At 39.0% G+C, this 19761-nt stretch overlaps 1 long non-coding RNA gene across 1 annotated transcript in view; it reads left to right on the top strand.

Moving 5' to 3' along the window:
- The window catches only part of LOC307186614, a 445691-nt gene that overhangs the window by 120547 nt on the left and 305383 nt on the right, over positions 1–19761 (top strand). Inside the window, exon 2 of the long non-coding RNA XR_013828430.1 lies at positions 13297–13474. This is a non-coding gene — a long non-coding RNA (uncharacterized lncRNA). The remainder of the gene's footprint in view (positions 1–13296; positions 13475–19761) is intronic.

The following is a 19761-nucleotide window of genomic DNA, read 5'->3' as shown; positions in this document are numbered from 1 at the left end:
TGGCTCCTGGAAAAGGAAAACAGCTGAATTAAAAAAAAAATTTTTTTTTCAGTAGGGGAATTTCCCTTTACCCCCAACAGCTTAGTATATTTTCTGGCAAATCTTCTCTGGGTTCACTGCAGGCTAACCTTACTGACAACCAGGAAAACTAAAGAGAATGGCAGGACTCCTGAACTGCAGCTCCCTGGACGAGTATGGTGTAACCCATCTTTTACCAGCTGTGTCTGTGTCTAACCCTTTAATGTGTCTAACTCTTTACTAAGACTTTTAACCCTTTAATTTCTGATTATAGAATTTTTTTTTGTTAAATAAGTCTAGAAAATATGGGAGGGGTGTAAGGAAGGAAATAAAACTTATAATCCTCACATCCAGGTATAATTATTGCTGTATTGGTATATTTTCAAAATATTGCATATTTGGAATTACTCTATATAACTTCTACACTTTGCTCTTTCACTGAAATTCCTATCATGAGCTTCTTTAAAAACTCCTTTAAAAACGTGATCTTAGTGGCTGTGGAGTGTTTTGTTGAAATACCATAAATTTATGTAACTATCACTTTAATCAGTTATTTATTGATAATATTCTTATATAGAATCAGAACTTCCTCACTGTGCCTTATCATTGAATATATCTACATGAACATATGACCATCATATTCACTTAGGGTGACTGAAACTCCCTTTTGTACTGGTGAAGACATTTTGGTATCCTGTTTCCTTGCAAAATGTAACAGAGAAGGGACTACCGAAAGCTCACCCTATTGGAAGTATGATAAGTACCTAAGGTCCAATCTACCACACAGAATACTTTGATTCTTCTACTTTGATTCCCTGCCCACTTTTTCTGATTTATTCCCACTTCTCTGGTTATCATGGAGAAGCCATTTTGGACAATATGACTTTATAACCTGGCCATAGTCCATCGTCCCAGACTTGGGTACCTGATCAAAGTAGGGCCAATTAGCATCTTGTTCTAAGACTTTGGACTAAAGCTGAGAGATACCTTTGATGACTGACTGACAATCGAAGCCATAAGAGATGCTACTTCAGGGCTGCTGGTGGCCACGTTTACTGCCATACGGACAAGAGAAGGAGAGAAAGCAGTTGAGAGACAGTGTGAAAGTGAGGGTGAGAGACTGAACAACAGGAGAGAGAAATGAAACAGATACACAGGGGTTAGCAGCGGTGAGCTATGAGAAATGAAGAGAGATATTAAATAACTGGCACTTAAATAACTGATGTGAGCTACTCCACAGACCTTGGCTCTCGTGAGAATACTAGGGATCCTTATTACAGAAGTTCCTTCCCTCCACTTTATTTAGTTCAAATCGGTTTTCTGTTGCTTGAAATTAAAGTCATCCTAACTCTTAAAACTCTGTCTGCCCTTTTCCTTGGAAAAATTCTCATCTAGATCCTTCTGTTATTTTTTGGTCTTATTTAAAAATTTTTTTTTATTTCTCTGTTCTAGAGAAGGAGCTTAGGAAATAAACGAAAGAAGGCTGTAGGGGAAGTAAAACATATCTTTAGAGAAGGGATGTGAAATCTGTGAAATTTCAGAATGAAAGTGTTGACTATGAACCTGCCTACCTGGAGAATGCTATGTTTGCCAGTTTAACCCAGAAAATTTCTCCAGAGACCCTGAAGCATACTGGGACCTTGCAATCATACCTCCTGAGATGTGGCATCATATTCTAATGAACTTCTTTAAGTATACTGCCTAGAGTCATTAGGCTTTCAACAAACCAGATTCAACAAATTCTGCTTAAAGAAGAATACTATGATGTGGTGAATATCTACAATGTGTAAATCACTGTCCTAAGTGAGCTTAAGGTCGCAAAGAAACTTAAAAATATCTTGTGCTCAGAAAGAGCATATTCTGTTGTTAATATAGAACAACAGTAGTGCACATGTGTGTACACCTGCTTGTGCTATGGGGAGATACTACACAAAGTACTTTACCATTCTTATTTTTCCTTTCCTTTCCAACAGCCCTTCTCAGCCTAATTATAGAAAACTAGTGCTCATCTAAGTTAAGAAATGTGCACAGTTGTGAGGTTGAGATTGGACTCAGCTCTGTGCATCCTCAAAGCCCATGTTCTTCACACCGTCATATGCTTTCACTCCCTCATGCTGTCTCCCCATATCTAGTTAGGAAATAAAACATATGCACATGACAATGTGACCAGTACAAGAAAACAGGAACCCCATGCTCAGAACCAGGGTAGGAGATGCAGAATGCAGAAAACAAATATCCCAGTGATCCAAAGTAGAGTGAATCCCCTGAAATGGGGTAGTTATGGACCCCTCTATGTATGAGGTGGGGCTTGAATTAGTCCCTTGAGGAGGGAATATGCTTGGACACTAGAGAAAAGTGTGCAGAGCCCTCTTAGGTAAAGGAGGTTGCTGGAAATGTTGTGATGAGATAGTGGCTTCTAGGAATTGTGTCATTCTCACAGTTGATTATTTATGGGTTTAGCCAGGGCAGGGCCACCAGTCACTTTTATGGGGCCAACAAAGCCAACTGCCAATGGATTTATTTAATGATCTTCCCAAGTAGCCTGGGAGATTAGGGCAGGCTGGTGAAACCCACACAGACCTTTTAGTTCTTATCTGCAAAGCTAATTAGGCTCTTCACAGCAAATTAAATTTTTCATTTCCCTATACACCCTATTTCATATTAGACAAGTGAGAGTGTTTAAATAATTGCAATTTCAATATCTTGGAGTACTTCAGGACTAAAGCTCACTGTATGTTTTCAGTCCTTGCTTTTCTCCTAAGAACAATATAAAGATTCAATTTATTAAGATCTTCATCAAGTTAAGTACTTGGCTTTGAAGAAATGGTAGATTTGCTTGAAAATGACAGACAGGGTTTCCTGCTTCAATTGTAGATCTCAGTGGGTATATGTGGCATAAACTCCTCTGTGAGTACTGTTCTAGGATGAACTATTATGTAGATCAAGGTGGATCTAAGCAGGGGAACTGTGCTCTGAATAGATTCATTTTTTTTTCCCTATTTGAGACACAGAAGCCTTTAAGAGAATATTTTTGATAAAATCTTTGTGTTAATGAGCAGTGACCTAAATATTAGGTCCCTGACAATTGGCACACGTGGGATTTGTTTTATGAAGAAAGGTGTTGAGGCTCTGCAAAAGTAGGTGGTAATCAACATGAAACCATTGGTGTAAAACCCACAGCATGAATATTCAGCTTCTTGGTTTGGGATTGCACAAAGCCTGGGATGTAGCAGGGGCTCATCAAATGTTAGATTCTCAAGTGTATATTCCTTGCACCACTCACTTGCCAATTAATCATCGGCTGTCTTGTGCCCTTGTTGATCCTGTCTTATTGTGTTTTGTTGAAGCAGTATTGCAAAGTGGTTAATGTATGCCTGCTTAGAATTCTGACTTTGACGTGCTGTGTGATTTATATAACTTTTCTCTATCCCATTTTTCTTATTTGTTTTTTCCAGCTTTATTGAGATATTATTTTCACATATGTAAGTTTAAGTTGTACAATGTGATGATTTGATATGCATACATATCATGAAATGATTCCTACAATAAAGTTGGTTAACACCTCCATCCCTTTATATAATTACCAGTTTTTTGTGTGTGTAGTGATAGCATTTAAGATCTACTTTCTCAGAAACTTTTAGGTACATAATATATTGTTAACTATAGTCACCATTCTACACATTAGATCTCAGAACTTATTTGTCTTATAGGTGGAAGTTTTTACCCTTTGGCCAACAACTCCCCATTTCCCCCACCCCCTATCCTCTGGCAACCACCATTCTACTCTTGGTTTCTGTGGACTTGGCATTTTTAGATTCCATATATCAATGAGAACATATACTATTTGTATTTCACTGTCTCAGTTACTTCACTTAGCATAATGCCCTCAAGGTCCATCCATGTTGTTGCAAAAGGTAGGATTTCCTTCTTTTTTTGTGGCTGAATAATATTCCACTGTACAGGAATAAAGATGCACATGTAGGGAATGGACTTGAGGACACGGGGAGCAGGAAGGCTAAGCTGGGATGAAGTGAGAGAGTGGCATGGACATATATACACTACCACACGTAAAATAGATAGCTAGTGGGAAGCAGCTGCGTTGCACGGAGAGATCAGCTTGGTGCTATGTGACCACCTAGAGGGGTGGGATAGGGAGGGTGGGAGGGAGACGCAAGAGGGAGGGGATATGGCGATATATGTATACATATAGCTGACTCACTGTGTTATACAGCAGAAACTAACACAGCATTGTAAAGCAATTATACTCCACTAAAGATGTTAAAAAAATATTCCATTGTACATGTACACCACGTTTTCTTTATTTGTTCATCTATCAGTGGACGCTTAGGTTGTTTTCATGTCTTGGCTGTTGTGAATAATGCTGCAATGAACATGGGGGTGCAGATACCTCTCTGATATAGTGATTTCTATTTCCTTTGGATGTATACCCAGAAGTAGGCTTGCTGGTCCATATAGTAGTACTATTTTTAATTTTTAAAGGAACCTCCATACTGTTTTCTATAGTAACTGCTACAATTTATGTTCCCACAAACAGTGCACAAGAGTTCTTGTTCTCCACATTCTTGCCAATACTTGTAATCTCTTGTTTTTCTGATAGTAACCGTTCTAACAGTTGTGAAGTGATATATCTTTGTGGTTTTAATATGCATTTCCCCGAGTATCAGTGATGTTGAGCATCTTTTCATTTACCTGTTGGCAATTTGCATGTATTTTTGGAAAAATATCTATTCAAGTCCTCTGCCCATTTTTTAATCATTGTTTTTTTTAATTTTGAGTTGTATGCATTCCATATGTGTTTTGAATATTAGCTCCTTATCAGACAAATTGTTTGCAAATATTTCCTCCCATTGTGTAGTCTTTTCATTTTTCTGATTTTTCTCTTTTGCTGTGCAGAAGCTTTTTAATTTGATGTAATCTCACTTGTTTATTTTTACTTTGTTGCCTGTGCTTTTGATGTCTTATACAAAAATTTGTCATCAAGATCAATGTCAAAGAGCTTTATCCCTATATTTTTTTCTAATGATTTTTCAGTTTTGTCTTTTATACTCTTCTTTAATCCATTTTGAGTTAATTTTCTGTGTACAGTGTAAGGATCCAGTTTCATTCATTTGTACGTGAATGTTGAGTTTTCCCAGCACCACTTATTGAAGACACTATTCTTTATCCATTACATGTTCTTGGCTTCCTTGTTAAATATTAGTTGGCCATCCACGCATGGGTTTATTTCTGGGCTATCTATTCTGTCCCATTGGTCTATGTGTCTGTTTTTTTATGCAAATATCATACTGCTTTGATTAGCTTTGTAGTAAAGTTTGAAATCAGGAAGTGTGATTCCTCTAGCTTCGTTCATCTTTCTCAAGGTTGCTTGGGTTATTTGGGTCTTGTGTGACTCCATGTGAATTTTAAGGTGTTTTTCTCTATTTTTGTGAAAAAGGCCACTGGAATTTTGATAGCAATTGCATTGAATCTGTAGATGGCTTTGGGTAGCATGGACATTTTAATTATACTAATTCCTCTAATCCATGGACACAGGATATCTTTCCATTCATTTGTCTTCTTAAATTTCTTTCATGAATGTCTTGTAATTTTCAGCATGTATATGGTTCACCAACTTGGTTAAATTTATTCCCAAGAATTTAATTAATTTTTGATGCTACTGTAGATGGGATTGTTTCCTTCTTTTTCAGACAGTTCATTGTTAGTATATAGAAACACAACTGATTTTTGTATCCTGCAATTTTACTGAATTCATTTGTTCTAATAGTTTTTTGGTGGTGTCTTTAGCAATTTCTGAATATAAGATTATATCACATTCGGAGACAGTATTACCCCTTCCCTTCTGGCTGGGATGCGTTTTTGTTGCATTTTCTTGCCTAATTGATCTGGCTTGGACTTCCAGTGCTATGTTGAAGAGAAGTGTGAGAGTGAACACCTTTGTCTTGCTCCTGGTCTTAGTGGGGAAGTTTTCAGTCTTTCACCATTTGGTATGATGTTAGCTGTGAGTTTAAGCTTCATTTTTTCTTATTTATAAAATGGATTTAATAATGGCTTTTACTTTATAAGGTTATTGTGTCAATTAAATAACTCAATACATCTAAAGTCATGCAAAAATGGCTGGTGTATAGTCAATAAACATGCATTTTCTTTAGTAATACTTCATAGAAAAAAGTGATATTCTTTTCTTTTTAACCAGTTTGTAAGTTTATTGACTATGGGAATTGTGCCTTATTTAATCTAGTATTCTTTATAGTTTCTGGCATAATAGTCAATTCATTTTTAGAACATTTATGTATTATATATGAGTATATATGTAATATATATTTTAAATTGTGCATGGTAAATTGAACACATATTTGGATTTTTTTTTCATTTGTATGAGAAATTTGTCATTGAATATGAGCTCCTGTGTGAGGAGAATATGATAGGTCTCTTTCAAACTCATGAATCCTGTGGGACTTCATGGTAAGTTGGCCCCCTAACCTCAGGCTAATATAATAATTTTTGACTTTAGGGTTCTTTTATATCTGTTTTAGTGCTTGCCCATTTGGTGAATAAAAGAATGCCTGTATGGTCTGTACATGGTTCAGTAATGGTGTTCAGATACAACACAAACATTTTGGAAATTTTAAACAAAGATATATTTTATTGTCTTTTCTGAGCATCTGGGAATTTTCTAAAGGAGAAGACATTGGCATGTAGCAATGTGCTACTTTGTGAATAAAATGAGACCTGCAAGTAGCAGAGGGCAACTTTTATGTGCTTAGGACCAAATGTAGTTAAGATTAATGGCCCAGAGAAAGCAAAACCACAGGGAATAATGCAGGTTTGATAAAAAATCATTGCACGTATTTCTCCAGAATACTATAAGCACGACTCAACTTTCTGACTCCAGCCTTCCTTTGAGATAAAATAACCACCTTGAGGGCTTCCCTGGTGGCGCAGTGGTTGAGAGTCCGCCTGCCGATGCAGGGGACGCGGGTTCGTGCCCTGGTCTGGGAGGATCCCACATGCCGCGGAGCGGCTGGGCCTGTGAGCCATGGCCGCTGAGCCTGCACGTCTGGAGCCTGTGCTCCGCAACAGGAGAGGCCACAACAGTGAGAGGCCCGCGTACAGCAAAAAACAAAAACAAAAAAAAACACCCCACCTTGCCAAGAAATATCTGGGTTCTTCTCCACTCTACCAACCACATTTTGTCAGTGTGAGTGGGGTTACAAGACACAGGTTTAGGGTCTTAGACAGTGGGATCAAGAATGCATCATGGGGTTAAGAAAGCACAGCAAACTACATGTTATAACTAAAATATAGATACAGGCAATACGTGTTCACTTTAAAAAATTCAAAGAAAATTATTTCTCCCTCACCTCCTTCATCCTTTTCTTGCTGCTTTCCTTCTCGTCCTATTCTAGATTTTTTTTTTTCTTTTAACTTTTTATTTGTACTGGGAGTCTGTTAAATTTCCATAGCTGGAACGGACCTTGAAAATCATCCAGTTAATTTTCCTCGGATCAATAAGGAAACAGACCCAGAAAAACATAGCCACTTGTTCATGATCTTACATTTAACTTGTCTCAGAATAACACTGAGAAGTTTCATCTTTTGTCTCCAGTTTTCATTTTCCTCTCCTTGTTGTTCATTTTGGTAGCCAAGTGGTCCAGAGAATCAATTAAACACTGAATCCCTTTCAGAGAACATTCTCAACTGGTTTGCCTGGTGTATGTTTTCTTCCTTGTCTCTATTCTTATGACTGATACCTTTGAGGATCCCCTGAGCCTGTGGGCTCGTATTTTCCCGGCTTATTCCTAGCTCCTTATCTGACCTGCACTGTGGCCTTTGCAGAGTAAGCCTCTTCGCTTGCCGGGCCTGTTTCAGGAGTCAGTCAGGTGGTGAGAACTTCCATGGTTACAGGGATGTAATGGTCTCTTAGTTACTTCTGGTGCTGCGGTACAGAGGAAGGGAATCATAAAAGCTGAGGTGAAAGCACTCAAACATTTATGTTCAGATTTTCCCTTGATTTGTTGGTGCTACAACTTTCACTTCAGGTCCTTGGATTCAAAATACTATTTCTGACACTCATGCGTCATTATGTAAACACCAAAAAGGCTGCTTTCACAGTGACTTCAAGTCAACAAGTAGGTGACAGTACAGGAGAAGAAGCAAAATTAATTAACAGATTATTTATCTGCCACATATTTACACAAATTGGATCCCTGTAAGTTCAGATGCTTTGTTACGTTCTCAAAGGAGCACTCAGGATATTGGAATTTTGTCTCTGTCCCCCTAAATCCAGTCTCCTTCATGAAACTTCCTTGAACACGCCATGTCAACATGATTTCTTCCCTTTCTTGAACCTGTTCATTTTAGAGCTCTTGGATCCTCTGTGTAAATCATCTCAGGTTGACAGAATCACTTTATGTGATCACATTTTTCCCCAAACTAGACTCATTTAAGGATGGTGTCCTTAAGAATGGTGTCAACAAAGCACCTAGCACAGTGCTTTGCATATGGTGGGTACTTGATATACATATAAAGGGTATGGACTTTACAAGTCACTTAAGCATGTCAAAATACCTTATTTCTTTATTTTCATGTAACTGAAGTTAATATCTGTGTTAATGGCTATTTGGTCTAGTGGCAGAAACTTAATCTTACACAACTCAGATTAATGTCAGTCACTTCTGGGTTTTCTCAGTCAACTCAACTCCACTCCCCCTCCCCTGAGAAGATGGGAGACTTGAGGGAGCAACTTATGTAGTGCTACCCTCTTGATAAGAAATGGTGGTATCTGGTCTTCATTTGTTAGCACCTGTCTTTGCTGGCATCTGCTGCTAATGTACAGCACTTGGTTGTCTTAGTGTTAATCCAAGCTGGTAGCCCCTGAAGACTGGGAACCCAGTTAATATCAAAATCACATGGTCCATGTCACATCAACATCCATGGTGCCTTATGGAGACAACAAAACCCTTATGGAACCCCCATGTTCAAGAGCGTATTCACTCAACTCTTGCAATTGTGGTAAAATTTTAGTTCCTTTTTGGGGATGCCTGAGGTTCCCTGTGAAGCTAGTACAGACTCATCTGTCACAGAGCCCTATGTAACCGTCTACACTCTTCTATGCTGTGGGGTGGTACCATAGGAAATTAAATAGGACTTGGTGTCCTTTTGGCGCTCCAGATCTCCTATTCTATACCATGCACGGTGCTATGAGGAATTCCATAGAGCTTGGGGTCCTCCAAGAGTTCCAGGTCTTCTATCCTGTGCTATGGTGTTATGAAGAACTCTGTAGGGCTGAGGGTCCTTTAGGAGTTCACATCCAGCAGGCTGTGCTACCATATTTACTATATTCCTGTCCTACATACCATGCAGGTGACGGGTATTCTTTTTGAGGCTTTCCACTCCCATATATCAGGCCTGAGTGTATCTTTTTAATATACTATGTTGAACTCTCTTCTGTCCTTAACTAACTCACTGCATCTACCCAGCTTAGAGTTTTCTCTCAATGGTGGATGTTTGGATGCTAAAGAGTAGGAGTGAGGTGAGAGATTGACTCCCTTCTCAAGGGCTGTAGCTGTCCAGATTTATTTGTGGAGGGTAAGCATAAGTTGGTTGCAGAGACAACTCCATCCTTACCCATGCTGATTACACATTGTGTTATGTATTACGTGTTGTACTATATATTATATATTACATATTGATTAATCTCCCACCATAATATTGATTATATATAGTAAATTAACATTCAATCATTTTGAAAAAAATATTTACTGAGCATACACTATATGCTAAGCCCTGTTCTAGGAGCAGGGAAGATACAAAATAAAATAAGCATTGTTTATGATCTCTAGAACTTAGTCTGGAAAGAGGTCAGTTACATTATAATGGAGCAAGTACTATTATAAAGAGATTATATTGTACTGTGGAAGCACAAGGGAGGAAGGGACTATTTAAGGATGTCAACAGAGGCTTCACAGATTTGTCCGTGAGTCGCAAAATACGTAAATGATATTTACAGGAGGTTTGAAGGTTTTCAGGGCTGATCAAGGAAAAAGAGATGACCACAAGAAAAGTGTATTCAGGCAATACTTGGACAGGTTTGCATCAGCGGAAGTTGCTCACGGGAGGCGTGCATCAGAGGCTCTAGCACAGCGATGGTGGGGTCCTGGAGGTTGTGGGTGAGTTAGAGGGGAATGGGGTGGGTGGGTGTAGGATGGAATGGGATAGTGGCAACCATCCAGAGGGGAGAAAGGCAAGGGAACTCCTGGGAAAGAGGAGTGTTGGAGAGGGGACATGTGTGTCCAGGTGATGTTGCTCAGCTGCACAGGAGGGAGTCCCTGGGTCTGAGAGCTCCAAAGGTCAGCGAGGCCTTGTGTCTTTATAAACACAGGGTTTACCTTATCTGTGGCTAGCAGATGGTGGACAGAGTTTTTCAGGGTGTACAAAGCAGCAGGCTCTAAATGGCTAAAAGTCTGCTTTTATGGGCTATGTTTTAAAAACTTGGATATGTAAAAATTTGAGTTTGGCATGGCAAGCTTTTGAGCTAATGGGTTTTAGCCTTGCTGTAAAGAAGTAAACAACCTAGGGCCCCCCCCCCATAGAGGCCATCATTGGGCCACTTATATGACAGTCTTTCAATAGGCAGAGGGATATTTTATATAGAGGACCTCCACATTCAAAGATCTTGAGGAGTGAGAGTATAAGGCGTGAATGAGACAACCTCAGTACCTTAGTGTGGTTGGTGTGTAACTTGTACGGAGCAGGTGGCGTTAGCAGTGGGCATTGGAATATTAATCAGCGCTCAAAGGGAGAGGGCATTTTTAGCCATAGTAAGGAGTTCCAGCTAAGTATGTGGAAGCAACCTCCTGTTGGACACGCAAAGGAGGGATATATATATACACAAACACGTGCATGGATGGCCTCCTCTCGTGCCAAATAGTGAACGTATCAGACATGGCTTTGTTGTGTGGGAAATTACCTTCATGCGAAAGTAACCTCCAAACACATTACCAGGCAGGGTATCCCAGAAGTCACAGAACAACAGAAGAGCTCACAGATAAAGTTAAGATGCTTGAATCTTGATACATTGGCTCACTGAATAAATTTAAAATGGTGAGAAGCAAGGGGAAAGATGGCATAGGTTAACACGCTTAGGGTAAGGTGAAAATGGGTGGGAGGACCATCCTGCTTGTATTCTGGGGTATACAATGTTCATATATATATATTTTTAATATTATTTATTTATTTGGATGCATTGGGTCTTTGTTGCTGCACGTGGGCTTTCTCTAGTTGTGGTGAGCGGGGGCTACTCTTCGTTGTGGTGCACAGGCTTCTCATTGCCCTATTGTCACCAAATCTAATTGTCTAATATTTTTCCCAGCAGTACAATTATGAAAGTCAATGAATGTATTTTTCAGAAAGAAATAAGAATTCTCAATTGTCATTCAGCAGTATCAGATTATAAATTACAACCAGACTTCACTGAGACACTAAACTGTCACCAAATTACATTTTTATGTATACACCTTAAAATATATTTATACAAAATCATAGGTAGATTTACGTTTCCATTTGTCACCTGGCTTTGGCTGTTCCTTTCATCCTTGTGAGCTGCATTTCTTTCAACTCTATGCTAACCTGTTCACAATCCCATTACCTTTCCCATCTTTGACAAAGCATCTGGTCACATAAAACACAATATAATTTTTGGAAATTTATTGAAGAATTTTGGAGTCAAAATCAGGGATAGAATTCAGTTCACATGATTTTATCCCTCTTCCCATATCTGCAGGTAGGCTGGGCTTTGAGTAAGGCAGGGACCAGCGGGATGTGACTCCAAACCGCAGATTAGGGCAAGGTCAGCTCCAGGTAAGACAAGGCAGGTTCTTTTCATGTTGATAGCAGAAGTGCAGGAAAGGGCAAGTAGAAACATGGGGCGCCTCTTAAAGCCGAGTTTCAGAACAGGCACATGTCGCTTCTGCCCATGTGCCATTGGACAAAGCAAGTCATTTGGCCAAACCCAGCATCAGTGGGCCTGGAAATATACTTCCCTAGTGGAGGAGCTGCGAAGTCATATTGTAAAAGGTGAGGCTAGAAGAAGGAGTTAAATTCTTTGAAAAAACAATGCAATCCACCAGAGAGGAATTCGTCAAATTAAGTCTAAAGCTAAGGCTTCTATAAAGGACGTTAATAAAGATTAATATCCAGTTTTAACATGTGCTCTGTATGGTACAACCTACTGATATTCGCTTTACATTGCTAAGTCTTGGTTTACTGCTTCAAGTTATGCTAAGTAGGTGGTATTTTGTAACTAGTGGATGTGAGTGTTGGAACTCGCCCCTGATCGTCTAGAGCTTCTGGTGTTTAGATAGTCTCCACTTGCTGGCTCTCACTTCCTACCTGCTGTGCATTTCCTTCTGTTATAGAAAGTTGTATCTCTTTTTTTATAACTAAAACTTCCTGTCCATTCCTTTCCATTTGCTCGAGGAAAGCACTACTGGCAACGAACCCACCGAAACCACCTTTCAGGTTGAGTAGAGATTCTCTTTTATTTTCTTGTTGACTTGTGGCCTGAAAAAGTAAGGAAGAATTCAGAACACTGCCTGTTAATATCAAATAAAATTTTGTTTTACTTATAAAACCAATAAACCTGAGACCCCACATACTGTGAGATATCTTTTATTCATTTATACTCGACACAGCATTTTAAAAAATACATATACACATGTATGTACATACATTCACACGCACATTTTATTGTACCATATGGATAATTGACAGAAGTCCTCTGTGTTGAGTTGTGTGTAGGTTGTTTTTCTGTATTTTAAGTATTAGATTAAGAAAACAAACATTTCTTAGCAGTAGCATGATCAGCTTTCTCTTTATCTCCATCCGTAAAAATGCCTGACTTTCAAGGAAATCAAGTCCAATAATACTAGAAATAACGCAATAATTCCCATGCAGGATGTATCACACCCATCTTCTTAGTTGTTCAAAGGCCCTCCCATGTTCAGGTTTAGAGTCTACTCTTAGAATGTGAGAGGCTCTAGGTCTTGGAAATTTGGCCCCAAATGAATATAGCTTATTCATTCACTAAATTCTTTTCAGCAAATACTTCTTGACCAGCTCATATTTTTCCAAACAAAGATATGCACTGGATGCTACAAAAATGAATAAAGCATCTTGAGGATCTTACATTCTAGAGGGGAAGTTGACTAGAAATAAAACGTAAGTAATTATAATGATATGATATGCTCTGTTCCATAGGTATAAGTCCAGTGTTTTGAAGTGAAGACTCTGGAAGAGTTGCAGAAGTCTTCCCTGCTTCATTTTCCAGCACCTCATACACGGCGTCGGCCTCGCAGAAGAATATGAAAGAGATTCATTGTAACTGTGATTCAGTGAGGAGACGCATCTGAAGGCTGGCCCTGGGGAAAATTTTCCGGTAAGTTCTGAGGAATGGCTTCTATCTGCCATTCCATTTATATATGGAATATAAAAGGTAAGGCAATTTTTTAATTCAACAAACATTTACTGTGTGACTGTTGTGAGCTCGGCATCATTCCCATTCAGTGAACAAAATAAATCTCTTCTTCCACAGAAGTTGTGAAGGAGACAGTGAACAATAAATGTAATAAATAAATGAGAAAGTATGTTGGAAGATATTCCTCAAGGAGTTACTCCTTCTACACCTCTTGGGGATTAGATAATTTCTTAGGAGATCTCATAATAATTGGAATTCCTTTCAATTGCCTTGTTCTGTTAGACTGCGCTTTCATTGAATCAGCAGGACACAGAGAGCAGATACTGTGGTGCTCCAGTTATCTTCAGGTTGCACGTTTTGTAATGCTTGCTCGCTTATGTGTGTTTTCCCCCTAACTATATTATATGCTCCTTGATGGAAGAAAGTATTTCAGTTTTTATATTTCTGGAACCCTTTACAGTGAATGCTAAGTAAAGGCTTGGTGATATTTACAGTGAGTCTTGTAGGATGAGTGGGCATATAGGTGCAGTAAGGGCAGATGAATAGGATGTGAAAGGGTGGGGAGAAAAGATCTCATGGAGTCGTTGAGGGACAGCAAGAAATGTAATGGAAGTTGATCTCTCACTCAAAAACTTCTTGATGTTCCTGTGATGTAGAAAAGAAAACAACTGGAGTAACTTTTTTAAATGGGAGAAATTAAGTGGATAGGTTCCTATTTCATTCTTAATGTCACAGTGACCCCCATGACTCATAGTTCATCCTTCTCTCTGTGACGAGCCAGCCTTGTCAATTTATCTATCACTGTACAGAATTAATCATGTTCAATTTATGTGCAAGGTTTGTAGTTTTCTTAGAAGTTATGTCTTACCTGAAGGAATCTGTGCCCTTGAAGTCCTTGAAACAGAATCTTAGACTTTGCTTGCAATCAGTGTCACTGGTGCTTGGGTTTGATGAAGTCCGTCTTGGGCGGAGCTGCTCTTAGTGTCATGGTGGTCTCCTGAGGCTTTGATCAAATAAATTCTTCTCACTTCTGGCTCTTCAATTGTTTAACTTTGCAAGGGATTATTTAGCATCAGGAATGTTTAACTAATTTCACCGGAGGTAGGGAACAATTCTTGTTTTCCTCGAGCCCTCTGGGGTCCTGCAGAATGGAGATGCTGTAGAAAGGGAACAGGACATTATTATTTATAATGAGTGAGGGTGTGGAGGGATACAAGTAGGACTGCATATCACTATGATGTAAAGATAATTAGTGAAACATCTGTAGCCTGGGCAATTTGTCTAGCGTTACACAGAGGCTGGCTGGAAGGCAACACAGTGTATTATACAGAGTCCTGGAGGACCACTAAATGGAAACGGCAGCACTTCTGTGTGAGAAGAAGAAGTGAGATAACTTGTTATGCAAGACAAATAGTGAAAGGAGCCTAAGCAAATGGCATAAAAAACATCGCTCTTCTCTTGAATGAAGTATTAAAAATGCAAAAGGCTGGGAGTGCATATTTTCTTTCACTGCAGCTTCAGTTTGAATACATTTGAGACTTCTCCCCAAGCACCTGCTCCTTCCTGCCTTTCCCACTGCCCTCCCCACTGGGGGAAGAAAAGGCCCAAACAAAACATGGGACACGTTGATTGGAAACAGTTCCAACAATCAGATAGGAATAAATGAAGGAATAGCGGAGTGAAGCCATCTATAAACATGTAAGTGAGCAAAAGTGGTAATTTGGAGACAGCGGGAATGATTGAGTTTGTGGGTAGAATAAAGAGAAAGTAGAATTTATAAGGAGAGTACACAGAGCTTGTTTCCATGTGAATGTTTTCTTGGTGAGATGATTTTGGGAGATAAATCAGAGATGGCTTAGACATTCACAGGATCTCCAGCCTTTGTGAGGCAGGGGTGGAGGTGGATTGAAGATCAGGCTGTGTTTCCCTTAAGTACCAGCTAATGCTGTCTAACCCCGTATCCTGCATAATCACGGGCGGTCTGGTTATGCCTTGAACATTACCAAAAATCACTGGGGAGCCCTGACATGGTCCACGAATCTGTCTTGGATGTTGTTGTTCCTCTCTTCAGGTGTCTGCTCTGGGCTTCTCCATTGATCCCTTCTAGCCCCGTTCTCTGTTGCTACAGCTCTCTCCAAGAGGGCCACCCTTCACCTTGTTTTAATGCTTTATTGAAGAAGTGAGAGCAACATAAGGGCCACAATGCTAAGTGTCACTTTTCTTAGTCCCTTCGCTGTCCTCCTTCACAGGAGGGCCCCCTGTTGGCAGGCAGACTTCTCAGACAGGAGCCTGATACCATCCTGCCTTCTCACTTGCCCTGTTCCCACTCCTCTGCGTCTAACCCACTTTCTCCTCTCCAGCCCATCCAGAGGGAGCCAAATTCAATTAATATCATAATATCTCTTGAGCAATGTATCTGCCTGCAGTAAAGCCAAATATTTTCTGTGTTAGAATATTAAACATCTCATTATGAATCTCCTACATTTGGAATAAATCTACTAGCTCAAGCATTCTCCCCAATTATAGGTAGGTTGTTGTCTTTTATTGGTTGACCAGAAAGCCTCATCAATGTTTGTCAACATTTCTAGAACGACATATATTTCAGTATCCACTCTAGAATGCCGAAGTCCTCTTTTCTTTCACCCTGACATATCCAGCTCCAACAATGCTGAGATCCAGATACTGTTTCCTAGGATTGGAAGGAATGACTGCATTTTAAAAGCCAGTTTATTCAAATCGTGATTTTAATAGTTCTGTTGTCCAGGATTGTGGTTGTGTGGTGATGGTTACTAGGACTTAGAATGCTGCCACACAGGCAGTTCCTATTCCCATCACGTTCCATTGCAGCAAACACCTCAAGGCACCTGCTTTTGGAATTCAGAAGTTGGACTCTGCCATTTAGCCGTATGACTATGAAAAGCTCGATGAATGTTCCTTGTGTGACTGTGCTGTGACAGCTGTGTGACTATGCACAGGTCTTTGACTGTTAGGTTTCCTCAGGACTTTTCTAATATCTTTACTTTATGACCGTTGTTATACAGTATTTCATTTGTTCCATTCATTTGGTAATTTCTGCACAGATGAAGACCACCGATTATGTGTAATAAGGTTCTTGGGTTCTGCTGTCTTAAATTTTACAATAAGAAAACCTTGTGAAGCTTGTAAAAACTTCAGAAGTTGATAAACAGTTCATTAATTTGTGGCTTCCCGGTGAAGTTAAAATGTTCTGATAGCATCAATAAAATGCTGTGTGACAAATTGTAATTGTAAATGTACCTTTAGATACCTGTGGTCATTTTGGGTACTGTAGAAAGAATTTTGATTATTGTCTGAAAATCATATTGGACTACCTCATTATAATGCACGTTACCGCGTAACACTTATTTAACATTTGTTACAAAACGAACCATGTTACAAGGAAGATATTCCTTGCTCAGGAAGATGTAAAGTTGCATAGGAGAGTTGGTTTTCCTAAATAAAATAGGTAAATAGAGAATAGCTATATGTAAATTATGAGCTGGTTTAGTTTTAAATGCTAAGTTTGACAAAAATAATATAAACAGTACTAAGAACAACAATTGCACTTCTGAACGTATAGCGGGTACCTTGCAGAGTGCAAAGAAATTTGCCTATAGTTTCTTATTTAATCCTGGTAATGAATTTTGGAGATGTGGGAGGGGTTTCCTGCTTCACAGGGGAACACTGCCTACCTTTCTCTGGTAGCCTTTTCATGCTTTCAGAACCTGTTGCTGTGGTTAACACTTAGTAACAATTTAATGAATGTTTAGCATTTATTGGATAAATAAGTAGTCGGAGGGATGACTTCTGATTATTTCAATGTAAATGGAGGGGGCGGTGTTTTAGAGCCAAATTTTATTTGAAATTGATATTTGAATTAAGCTTTGGGCCTCCTGGCAGTCAAAACTAAGAGAGGGATAGTGGGTGGTGAAATTCTATCACTGCTTCTTGTTTGTTGAGCAGTTAGTGTGTGCTAAGCTGTGTATTCACAAGTTTAAATCCTAGTATGATATTATTATATATTGATTACCCAGTATTTGCTAACATTTTTCTAAGTGTATTATATGTAAGGCACAAAGATAAAATGTGGGATGCCCTGTTAAATTTGAATTTCAGATGAAAAATGAACAATTTTTAGTACACGTATGGGATTTTTTCCCTGGAATTCAAATTAAACTGAGCATCCTGTAATTTTCTTTTCTAAATCTGGCAACCCTAGTCATATGCACTATGGTATGAGTCTGTTCAGGCTGCTATAACAACATACCACAGACATATGGGTGGCTTATAAATAATAGAAATTTATTTCTCATAGTTCTGGAGATTGGGACATTCAAGATCAAGGTGCCAACAGATTCAGTGTCTGGTGAGGGCCTGCTTCCTTGTTTGCTCTGTGTCCTCACATAGTGGAAGGGTAAGGGAGCTCCCCGAGTTTCTTTTATAAGGGCATTAATCCCATCCATGAGGGCTCCACTCTCATGACCTAATTACTTCCCGAAGTCCCCCCTCCTAATACTCTTACGTTGGGGGTTATGTTTTCAACATATGAATTTTTGGGGAGGGATGCAAACATTGTCACAGCAATTATCTCAATAATACAACAATCCTAAGAGACACATTTTATAAATGGCAGCACTGAGGTATGAAAGGCTGTGTAACTTGCCCAGGGTCACACAACTAGTAAGTGTGAACCAGGGTTTAAATCCAGGTAGGCTGACCTCAGGGAAAGTTGTTAACTACAGTGCTATCTCCCATATCTACCCCTATGACATAGGTATAATTATCCCCAGTTTACACATCAGAAGTTGGAGTTAGCGAAGTCAAGGAAGTGGTGCCGTGTTACGAAGCCAGTGAGAGAGGCAGAGCTGTGACTCAAACCCAGGGATGCTCGTGTCCAGAGTCAATGCTTTTAATCTTTATCTTTAAAGATAAAATTATATAACTGGAATTTTGAAGATGAGGAACCAGTGAGGTTTTGAGTTGTTAATATTTTCTTCTAGGGTAATGTGAGACACAGGATAATGAAAAAAAATGCCTAGGGAAGTCCTAATGCCATTTAGCATCAACAAATTTATATAGTGTCACCAAGATTCCTTTCAGAGTAGGGATTTATTTCACTATTTCTAGTAGCTTAAGTGTTGGCATTAGAATATTTCTGTAGCTAGAGGGTCTGAACTGTAGAGAAGCTGATTCATCTTCCAGCACCTTACCTAATGCCCATGTCAACTCACAGGCTTTATTCAACATTCACAGTATAGAGATTTTCAACTTGATTGTAGTGAAAGTGTTTCCTAAATGTTACCCTTGTCTCCTTCATTTGGTCTTTAGAATTAGCAATGATGTGTTTCAATCTGAGAGAAATACATGCAAGACAGTTCTTTAAATTTACTCATTCTCACTGTATCCAGCCTGATTCTGTTCCAACATGGTAACTCAGGGCAAATCTAAGAACCAATGCAAATATGGGCTTGTCAGTAAAGAGAATTTCTTAAATAAGCAAATCAGGCCATTTTAACTTTTTAAAATGTGTTCATTTGAATCAAATGAAATAAATCAAATGGATACATTTCCAATGACAGGCATAGAAATTGTGGTCTCAGAATTAAATTTGCCTCATCTCGCTTTGATTTGAGACAATTGACCATTTGTGTGAAAATCAAGTAATTATATGCTTCAAAGCTTTTTGAAAGAAAGGATGCAGGGAGAGAGAAAAACATGAGTGTGGGCCACCTGTAGATAACAAGACAACTTGATTCTGATTGTTTGGAATGAACTGAAAATGTTACCATCATGCACCTCGTGGGTGACCGTGTGACCTTTGACTCTACTCTGAGTTCTGTATTTTAAACTTGAGAATTATTCACTTCTAGGGGATGGAGAATGTCTGTTTAAATACTTTCTAAGGGTCATTATGTAAGACCTTTCTTAAGGGGCTCATGATGGTCTTTAGTTTTACAGAATGTAAATAGATGTTTACTGCCAGCTATACTGTGGCTCATTTGACAACTGTAATCTTTTACATGTTTTCACATGTTACAGACAAATAAGACGTTTACATTTGTTGACTCATTTTGTTCTCATAAATGAGATAAATAGAGCAGGTAGCATTATATTTTGTTATAGTTCCTGATGCTGGAGCACAGTTTCCAAGATCACACAGTCAGAGTATGTTGGAACTAGAGCTGCAATTCAGCTTTGTGGTGCCTTCTCTATTATATAATGTTATTGCT

The sequence above is a fragment of the Stenella coeruleoalba genome (genome assembly GCF_951394435.1).
Source record: "Stenella coeruleoalba genome assembly, chromosome: 5".
Classification (NCBI taxonomy): Eukaryota; Metazoa; Chordata; class Mammalia; order Artiodactyla; family Delphinidae; genus Stenella; species Stenella coeruleoalba.
The sequence above is the reverse complement of the archived record's forward strand: the minus strand, read 5'-3'. Positions and strand labels throughout refer to the sequence as shown.